Here is a 10,887-nt window from a genome sequence, read left to right on the forward strand (position 1 = left end):
TACATTAGATCAAAATTCTGTCATCAAATAACTACTGATAGACCAGGTGTGATCAACAACTCTACATTAGATCAAAATTCTGTCATCAAATAACTACTGATAGACCAGGTGTGATCAACAACTCTACATTAGATCAAAACTCTTATAATCAAATAACTACTGATAGACCAGGTGTGATCAACAACTCTACATTAGATCAAAATTCTGTCATCAAATAACTACTGATAGACCAGGTGTGATCAGTGTGACAACTCTACATTAGATCAAAATTCTGTCATCAAATAACTACTGATAGACCAGGTGTGATCAACAACTCTACATTAGATCAAAACTCTTATAATCAAATAACTACTGATAGACCAGGTGTGATCAACAACTCTACATTAGATCAAAATTCTGTCATCAAATAACTACTGATACACCAGGTGTGATCAACAACTCTACATTAGATCAAAATTCTGTCATCAAATAACTACTGATACACCAGGTGTGATCAACAACTCTACATTAGATCAAAATTCTGTCATCAAATAACTACTGATAGACCAGGTGTGATCAAGAACTCTACATTAGATCAAAATTCTGTCATCAAATAACTACTGATACACCAGGTGTGATCAACAACTCTACATTAGATCAAAATTCTGTCATCAAATAACTACTGATACACCAGGTGTGATCAACAACTCTACATTAGATCAAAATTCTGTCATCAAATAACTACTGATAGACCAGGTGTGATCAACAACTCTACATTAGATCAAAACTCTTATAATCAAATAACTACTGATAGACCAGGTGTGATCAACAACTCTACATTAGATCAAAATTCTGTCATCAAATAACTACTGATAGACCAGGTGTGATCAACAACTCTACATTAGATCAAAACTCTTATAATCAAATAACTACTGATAGACCAGATGTGATCAACAACTCTACATTAGATCAAAATTCTGTCATCAAATAACTACTGATAGACCAGATGTGATCAACAACTCTACATTAGATCAAAATTCTGTCATCAAATAACTACTGATAGACCAGATGTGATCAACAACTCTACATTAGATCAAAACTCTTATAATCAAATAACTACTGATAGACCAGATGTGATCAACAACTCTACATTAGATCAAAATTCTGTCATCAAATAACTACTGATAGACCAGGTGTGATCAACAACTCTACATTAGATCAAAACTCTTATAATCAAATAACTACTGATAGACCAGATGTGATCAACAACTCTACATTAGATCAAAATTCTGTCATCAAATAACTACTGATAGACCAGATGTGATCAACAACTCTACATTAGATCAAAATTCTGTCATCAAATAACTACTGATACACCAGGTGTGATCAACAACTCTACATTAGATCAAAATTCTGTCATCAAATAACTACTGATAGACCAGATGTGATCAACAACTCTACTTTAGACCAAAATTCTGTCATCAAATAACTACTGATAGACCAGATGTGATCAACAACTCTACATTAGATCAAAATTCTGTCATCAAATAACTACTGATAGACCAGATGTGATCAACAACTCTACATTAGATCAAAATTCTGTCATCAAATAACTACTGATACACCAGGTGTGATCAACAACTCTACATTAGATCAAAATTCATCAAATAACTACTGATAGACCAGATGTGATCAACAACTCTACTTCAGATCAAAATTCTGTCATCAAATAACTACTGATAGACCAGGTGTGATCAACAACTCTACATTAGATCAAAATTCTGTCATCAATTAACTACTGATAGACCAGATGTGATCAACAACTCTACATCAGATCAAAATCTTATAATCAAATAACTACTGATAGACCAGGTGTGATCAACAACTCTACATTAGATCAAAATTCTGTCATCAATTAACTACTGATAGACCAGATGTGATCAACAACTCTACATTAGATCAAAACTCTTATAATCAAATAACTACTGATAGACCAGATGTGATCAACAACTCTACATTAGATCAAAATTCTGTAATCAAATAACTACTGATAGACCAGATGTGATCAACAACTCTACATTAGATCAAAACTCTTATAATCAAATAACTACTGATAGACCAGATGTGATCAACAACTCTACATTAGATCAAAACTCTATAATCAAATAACTACTGATAGACCAGATGTGATCAACAACTCTACATTAGATCAAAACTCTTATAATCAAATAACTACTGATAGACCAGGTGTGATCAACAACTCTACATTAGATCAAAACTCTTATAATCAAATAACTACTGATAGACCAGATGTGATCAACAACTCTACATTAGATCAAAATTCTTATAATCAAATAACTACTGATAGACCAGATGTGATCAACAACTCTACATTAGATCAAAACTCTTATAATCAAATAACTACTGATAGACCAGATGTGATCAACAACTCTACATTAGATCAAAACTCTTATAATCAAATAACTACTGATAGACCAGGTGTGATCAACAACTCTACATTAGATCAAAACTCTTATAATCAAATAACTACTGATAGACCAGATGTGATCAACAACTCTACATTAGATCAAAACTCTTATAATCAAATAACTACTGATAGACCAGATGTGATCAACAACTCTACATTAGATCAAAACTCTGTCATCAAATAACTACTGATAGACCAGATGTGATCAACAACTCTACATTAGATCAAAACTCTTATAATCAAATAACTACTGATAGACCAGATGTGATCAACAACTCTACATTAGATCAAAACTCTGTCATCAAATAACTACTGATAGACCAGATGTGATCAACAACTCTACATTAGATCAAAACTCTTATAATCAAATAACTACTGATAGACCAGATGTGGTCAACAACTCTACATTAGATCAAAACTCTGTCATCAAATAACTACTGATAGACCAGATGTGATCAACAACTCTACATTAGATCAAAACTCTTATAATCAAATAACTACTGATAGACCAGATGTGGTCAACAACTCTACATTAGATCAAAACTCTTATAATCAAATAACTACTGGAAAAACAAAACGGGTTCCATAAACCAAGTCTTGATCAAAACTCTTATAATCAAATAACTACTGATAGACCAGATGTGGTCAACAACTCTACATTAGATCAAAACTCTTATAATCAAATAACTACTGGCAAAACCAAACGGGTTCCATAAACCAAGTCTAGATCAAAACTCTTATAATCAAATAACTACTGATAGACCAGGTGTGATCAACAACTCTACATTAGATCAAAATTCTGTCATCAAATAACTACTGATAGACCAGGTGTGATCAACAACTCTACATTAGATCAAAATTCTGTCATCAAATAACTACTGATAGACCAGATGTGATCAACAACTCTACATTAGATCAAAATTCTGTCATCAAATAACTACTGATAGACCAGGTGTGATCAACAACTCTACATTAGATCAAAATTCTGTCATCAAATAACTACTGATAGACCAGGTGTGATCAACAACTCTACATTAGATCAAAATTCTGTCATCAAATAACTACTGATAGACCAGATGTGATCAACAACTCTACATTAGATCAAAATTCTGTCATCAAATAACTACTGATAGACCAGGTGTGATCAACAACTCTACATTAGATCAAAATTCTGTCATCAAATAACTACTGATAGACCAGGTGTGATCAACAACTCTACATTAGATCATCAAATAACTACTGATCAGACCAGGTGTGATCAACAACTCTACATTAGATCAAAATTCTGTCATCAAATAACTACTGATAGACCAGGTGTGATCAACAACTCTACATTAGATCAAAATTCTGTCATCAAATAACTACTGATAGACCAGATGTGATCAACAACTCTACATTAGATCAAAATTCTGTCATCAATTAACTACTAATAGACCAGGTGTGATCAACAACTCTACATTAGATCAAAATTCTGTCATCAAATAACTACTGATAGACCAGATGTGATCAACAACTCTACATTAGATCAAAATTCTGTCATCAAATAACTACTGATAGACCAGATGTGATCAACAACTCTACATTAGATCAAAATTCTTGTAATCAAATAACTACTGATAGACCAGATGTGATCAACAACTCTACATTAGATCAAAATTCTGTCATCAAATAACTACTGATAGACCAGGTGTGATCAACAACTCTACATTAGATCAAAATTCTGTCATCAAATAACTTCTGGCGATAAAAAACAAAACAGATTCTAGAACCTGAAATGTTACGTGTGAAGATGAGTGACTGTTTGTGTTTAAGAACAAACAAACAGAATAAAAAATACAAAATTGGAGTTCAGTCCCCGGAGCCGACACATACATTGCGTAGGTTTGCGTTGAAAAAATAAAACTAGCGAAACTCTGCACACCATTCATAACCGATTTTTATGAAATGGAATGAAATACTCTATTGTAGAAAAGCAGAAACCTGTGTTTAAATGGTTTAGTGAAGTGTTTTCAAACTTGTCTGATTTAGTCAAACGAGAATCGAAACCCAACTAGAGTGGTAAACAAACTTCACCTTATTTTAAAATACTATATCCTCTATATAAAAGTAAAACAGGTAAGTTATTTAAAGTTTCAGCGATTGAACCCTGTACTTTAAGCGTTGTAAGCCCTCAAGATTACCGTAGAGCCGTTGAAGGGCTAAACAATTTGTACATTTCAATAATTTAAAAATTACTGTTTTGAAATTTCAAATTTATCGGTGCTTTTAGTGGATAAAACAGGACGATACCAGAAGCCTTGTAAGACTCCTGAATTTTCTTTAATATTTATACCAGTCAGACTCAAGAACTGTTTGTTTAATTTGTTGTTAAGTACAAAGACACACCATAGTGTTCACCGTGGTTATCGAAACCCAATTTTTAGCGTTATACGCCCTCAGACTTACCGCTGAGCTAGTCGGGACAGGTGGAGTACAAGAAATTAGAGAAAGGTTAACAAAGTTTTAAATAGAAATGACGCATGCCAGGGGTGAAATGTACTAAACATAGATATACAGTAAAAATGTCTTCACACAAGAGGAATGACCGATGACATCAGCACGATGCACTAGATTATGTCAGCTAGTAATTCTAGGAAAATCAACAAAATGTTTTGTTTGTTTATGCAAACTAGGAAGGATATGTGAACAGTTTCGTTAAGAATAAATGACTGCCTGTCTGTTTGTTTGTTATGAATTTCGCACAAAGCTACACGAGAGCTATCTGCGCTAGCAGTCCCTAATTTAGCAGTGTAAGACCAGAGGGAAGGCAGCTAATTATTACTACCCGTCACCAACTCTTGGGCTACTTTTTTACCAGCGAATAGTGGGGTTGACTGTACAGTACGACCCCACGGCTGAAAGGGCGAACGTATATGGTGGGACGGGGATTCGAGCCATCGACCCCCAAATAATCTTATATTTTCAAATATACAGTGTACAGAATCGTCACAAGTCATTGGTGAGCTGTACGAGTTATTATGTCAGTATACTTGGAATGTCAGTTTCAAAAATAATGCTAACAAACACATCAACAAATTAAATTGGTTATGAAATACAGCTTATTTTGTACTCATAAAACGATAGTAAAATGCACTTAGTTTTCATAATTCTTTTGCTATTAATTACTTACGAGAAACTAAGAAATAAACTACAAATAAAGAACGTCAAACTTAATCATTTCTATTATCTGAGCACGTGACACGTGACTGAAAGTGATTATAGTGATCAACAATATTTGATAATAAACTAGATAATAAATATTACAATAAACTAGTATCTCTTAACACGAATGGCGGGCACACACGTAGATTTGCAGACACTTAATCATGTATCTACAAGATAAGGGAACAGTTGCTATTCAGCAAACTAAAATCCTATACTTACATACCACTCTCTCTCTCTCTCGTATAAAATGTTGAACCTGGAGAAAACGTGACGTTTTCAATAAGATTCAGATAGAGTCTAGTCTGTGATTTCTCGTGAAGCAATGTGCTTAGCACTTATTACCCTTATAAGCTTTGAACCGTCTTCTGAGGTACCTCTCACGTGAATAGAGGGTAAAATTACTTTGAAGATCTTCCAACATGTGCTGTCTCCTCCTTTTGCTCTGAGTTGTAAAAAATACAGACGTCTAAAGATAGTACAACACCAACTTCAACAAGCTAAGTTTGACAAAAAAATCGTCTACTGAAAGAGGTACTCCAGAAAAAAAAAAAGTTTTTCACGGCCATGAATCAAGATGAAAGGCTTATCGAAAAACATGAATTAATAAAGTAACTTAAATAGGCCTAACAAAGGAAGCATCCTAAATGTAGTGTATAAACTTAAAGAAATATTAAAATATGTCCAAATTAAATTTGCTGAAATCGTTACATCATTATGATATTCATATGAAAAGTTATGAGTTGTTGATACGAATAGATAAATAAAATTACTTAGGAAAACGTCAATATAAAGAATTTAAAACAAAATTTTATAACAAGCAGTAATAACAACTTACAGAAACTACTGAGGTAAATTGTTACGAAGCAAAAAGTAACATAAACTTAATGTCTTCAGAGTAGAACAGAAACTAGATTGTCCAGCCAAGAGAAGAATAACCTCGCTATATTTGGCAATACAAAACACTAGAATATAGAATAAACAAAACACTAGGATATACAATAAACAAAACCTATGACTATTGACCAAACTAAATACTAGAATTTAGAACAAACATAAAATAGAACATCTGATGAACAAAACACTAAGATTTAGAGTAAACAAAGTGCTAGAATATATGGTAAAGAAAACTCTATGATATGTGGGAAACAAAACTCTGGGATGTTCAATAGACTCAACTTCTCAATAATGTCATTAGAGCAAAACATCAAATTTAAAGCAATCCAAACACCATGATATCCAACGCATTTAAAAACTGTGGGGTATTCGAGAGGCAGAAACGCTAAAAATTCCAACACAATGAGATAATTAACAACAACAACAAAAAGAAATACTACATTGTCCAACGGAGCGAAGAGCAGGATGCCAAACAAACCCAACAGAAATGTCTAGAAAACCAAAACACTGCATGAGATTCCCAGCACAACGAAATAACGGAATGCATACTAAAGTAAAATAATAGGTATCCAACAGAACGAGGTACCAAAATATAAAAACAAAATATTAAGATGTTAACTAAACTGAAACATAAACATGTCCGACAAAAGAAAACACAGAGATATGTGGACTAAAACAATAAACATATTGTGAAACAAACAAAACATGTTAAGATCCACAAACATTTGATGGTTGAAAACATGAACGTAAAGCAAACCGAGATATTTCAGAATAATCAGAAACCGAAACCCTTAGTAGTCAAAAGGAAGAAACATTCTAATGTAAAGCAAACCAAAATACTAGGATGTCCACCAGATTATGACACCAGGACATCTACTAGGTCGAAACACTAGGCTCTATAACACAATTAAGCTCAAGGTTCTTCAGCACACGGGAACATCAAGATGTATAACAGAATTAACCTGTAGGACGTTCATTAAACATAAACATTAAGATGCATAACAGAATTAACCTCTAGTACGTTCATTAAACATAAACATCAAAATGTATAACAGAATTAACCTTTAGGATGTTCAATACACATCAAAATGTATAAGAGAATTAACCTATAGGATGTTCAGTAAACATAAACATCAAAATGTTAAACAGAATTTAACGTTCACCTCCTTAAGCAGGCTGAAACAACAGTATATCCAACATATCATATGTGAGAACAAATTGATCCGTTGTCTGTATCTGTTTATAAACAGGTAATATTTACGTGAACTCATTGATCCTGCGGTCTGTATCTGTTTATAAGCAGGTAATATTCACGTGAACTCATTGATCCTGCTGTCTGTATCTGTTTATAAACAGGTAATATTCACGTGAACTCATTGATCCTGCGGTCTGTATCTGTTTATAAACAGGTAATATTCACGTGAACTCATTGATCCTGCGGTCTGTATCTGTTTATAAACAGGTAATATTCACGTGAACTCATTGATCCTGCGGTCTGTATCTGTTTATAAACAGGTAATATTCACGTGAACTCATTGATCCTGCGGTCTGTATCTGTTTATAAGCAGGTAATATTCACGTGAACTCATTGATCCTGCTGTCTGTATCTGTTTATAAACAGGTAATATTCACGTGAACTCATTGATCCTGCGGTCTGTATCTGTTTATAAACAGGTAATATTCACGTGAACTCATTGATCCTGCTGTCTGTATCTGTTTATAAACAGGTAATATTCACGTGAACTCATTGATCCTGCGGTCTGTATCTGTTTATAAACAGGTAATATTCACGTGAACTCATTGATCCTGCGGTCTGTATCTGTTTATAAACAGGTAATATTCACGTGAACTCATTGATCCTGCGGTCTGTATCTGTTTATAAACAGGTAATATTCACGTGAACTCATTGATCCTGCTGTCTGTATCTGTTTATAAACAGGTAATATTCACGTGAACTCATTGATCCTGCTGTCTGTATCTGTTTATAAACAGGTAATATTCACGTGAACTCATTGATCCTGCGGTCTGTATCTGTTTATAAACAGGTAATATTCACGTGAACTCATTGATCCTGCTGTCTGTATCTGTTTATAAACAGGTAATATTCACGTGAACTCATTGATCCTGCTGTCTGTATTAAGAAGAGGTTCCGTATGAGAACGAATTTTATATGGATGGCCTGAGTTGACCCAGACTTTGCATATAACTGAGCAAATACTATATTTAAGAAACATTTCTTGTTTTGTTTTTCACTTATCAATATAAAGAACGTATTCATTGACATACGTTCTGATGGAAAAAAACTGTCTAAATAAGTTGAAGGGAATAAACCTCTGATTTGTTTGTTTCAGAGCAATTTCACATTGAATCATCTGTTGTGTCCGCCGCGAGCAAGTGAATGTCGGATATTGCTGTTGTATGTTCGTAGGTTTATCAATGTTCCACTGGGAGACAAACCTCTCATACAGTGAGCATCCCTTAAAATGTCACGTGTTTCTACACTTGAAACTGCATGTGGCAGTTTTACAAAAGTCAGAATTTTCCAAATTGTTGTCATCCATGTCCTTTACAAATATGGTTTCTTGTACCACTATCAGGTTTTAAATGAGTGAAAGAGTGAGTTAAGTGACAAGATATAATACATAGATAAACATTAAAATGATATATGTGTTGTAGTAATTGCTTATTATTTTTATTAATAAAAACATTAAAATGCATAATATTTTATTCTCACATTCTTGACTCTACTCTAATCCCTTGCCCCTCAAGAGATAATTTGGGGGCTGCCGCGGCCCGCATTTTGGGAATCATGGTAGAATGCGATAACACTTAGTTCAAGGAAAGTTGAGTGGAAAGTTTCGTCATTGTGAACAACAAAGATACCAAATACATGCAAGAAAAACTGACTTAATGAATAGCAATGGATCGAAAGAAAGAGTCGGTTTTGTTTGTTTGTTTATAGTTAAGCACAGAGCTACACAATGTGCTATTTGTGCTCTACTTACCACGAGTAACGAAAAACCAGGTTTCTAGCGTTGTAAGTCCGCTGCTACATGTATACCAATTTTGTTTTGGGTGGTTGTGGTAGTAACCAAGAGATAAACAACTAGCGTTTCGTTTGAACAGCCAAGTTCAACTGGAATATACATATTTGTTCAATGTCGATAAAAAGTTCGTTCATTTAAGTATTTAATCAGGAGCCCTTTCGAGATAGAAGAACACAATATGATACGCTGATTGCCTCTTTTTTCTGTACTGGTATGATATCCAATGATAAGAAATTCCTCTCCCAGATAAGGTTAGCAACTGAACTGGTGGAAACTGCACGTGATGACTCCTTTGATAGTTAGTTTTTTTTAACTGAAAATCTTTTAATCCAACACGAAATTTGTTTCGGTTAGGTTTGAATTTCGCGTAAAGCCACACGAGGGCTATCTGCGCTAGCTAACCCTATTTTAGCAGTGATAGGGAAAAAACTACTAGTCAACATCACTCAACGCCGTCTCTTGGTTTACAAACGAATAGTGATATTATAACCTCCCCATGGCTAAATAGCGATCATGTTCGTTGACGAGGACTCTAACCAGCGATTTTCAGTTTGCGAGTCAACAGCGCTAACCAACACGGTGGACAATAGTAAATATGAGTGATAAATGCTTCTCATGTGTAGATTTATTGTACAAACATAAGTTTTCTTTTCTAACAGATTAAAACTTTCTGTATGAGAAATCCTAGTGTATAACTAATCAGCTACCACGCCTATATAGATAATTGTCAAAAATGCGAGGAATGTTCTCTATAGTCCATTGACTCGGAGCTGCTGATCTCATTAAATTGTATTTATTCACACAGGAAATGAAGATATACGCAGAACCAAGAAAAACAGATGCCAAAAAAAAAACACCCAAAAAACATGAAGTCTGAACAACTATAATAGTAAAGTGAAGAAAACAGCTTTGATGTTTTATATTTTTATGTATTAGCTTTACTGTAACAATACAATGGTGGAATTTGAGCATATTTTTGTAAAGATGATATCTTATATCTGTGTGTATGTTAGCATCTATCACCATGCTTGCTTGATTACCTTAATTTTTTGTATGGTAGCTGGAAGCTGTCTGATGATGTACAATAGTTATTTTATTTTGGAATTTTTAGACAAAGAGAGAAATAAAAAACACTTTGAATCAGGGTACATTTCCACTTTCTTTATAAACGTTTCGTTTTGAATTTAAAGATATAAGCACTTAGTCAGTTAGATGTGTCAATTATTATCTATCATAAAACATAGTATGCATTAAGTTTTTAATGATGTCATTATG

At 33.7% G+C, this 10,887-nt stretch overlaps 1 protein-coding gene across 2 annotated transcripts in view; it reads right to left on the bottom strand.

The window, feature by feature from the left end:
- The window catches only part of LOC143246537 (sorbin and SH3 domain-containing protein 1-like), a 106,076-nt gene extending 100,036 nt beyond the window's left edge, over positions 1-6,040 (bottom strand). Inside the window, exon 1 of one of the 2 annotated variants that reach the window (XM_076493405.1) lies at positions 5,891-6,040. The gene's annotated coding sequence lies outside the window, so the exon portion shown is untranslated. The remainder of the gene's footprint in view (positions 1-5,890) is intronic. The other variant, XM_076493406.1, reaches the window with a different exon arrangement.
- Between the last annotated feature and the right edge of the window lie 4,847 nt (positions 6,041-10,887).

The sequence above is a fragment of the Tachypleus tridentatus genome, chromosome 3 (genome assembly GCF_004210375.1).
Source record: "Tachypleus tridentatus isolate NWPU-2018 chromosome 3, ASM421037v1, whole genome shotgun sequence".
Lineage (NCBI taxonomy): Eukaryota > Metazoa > Arthropoda > Merostomata > Xiphosura > Limulidae > Tachypleus > Tachypleus tridentatus.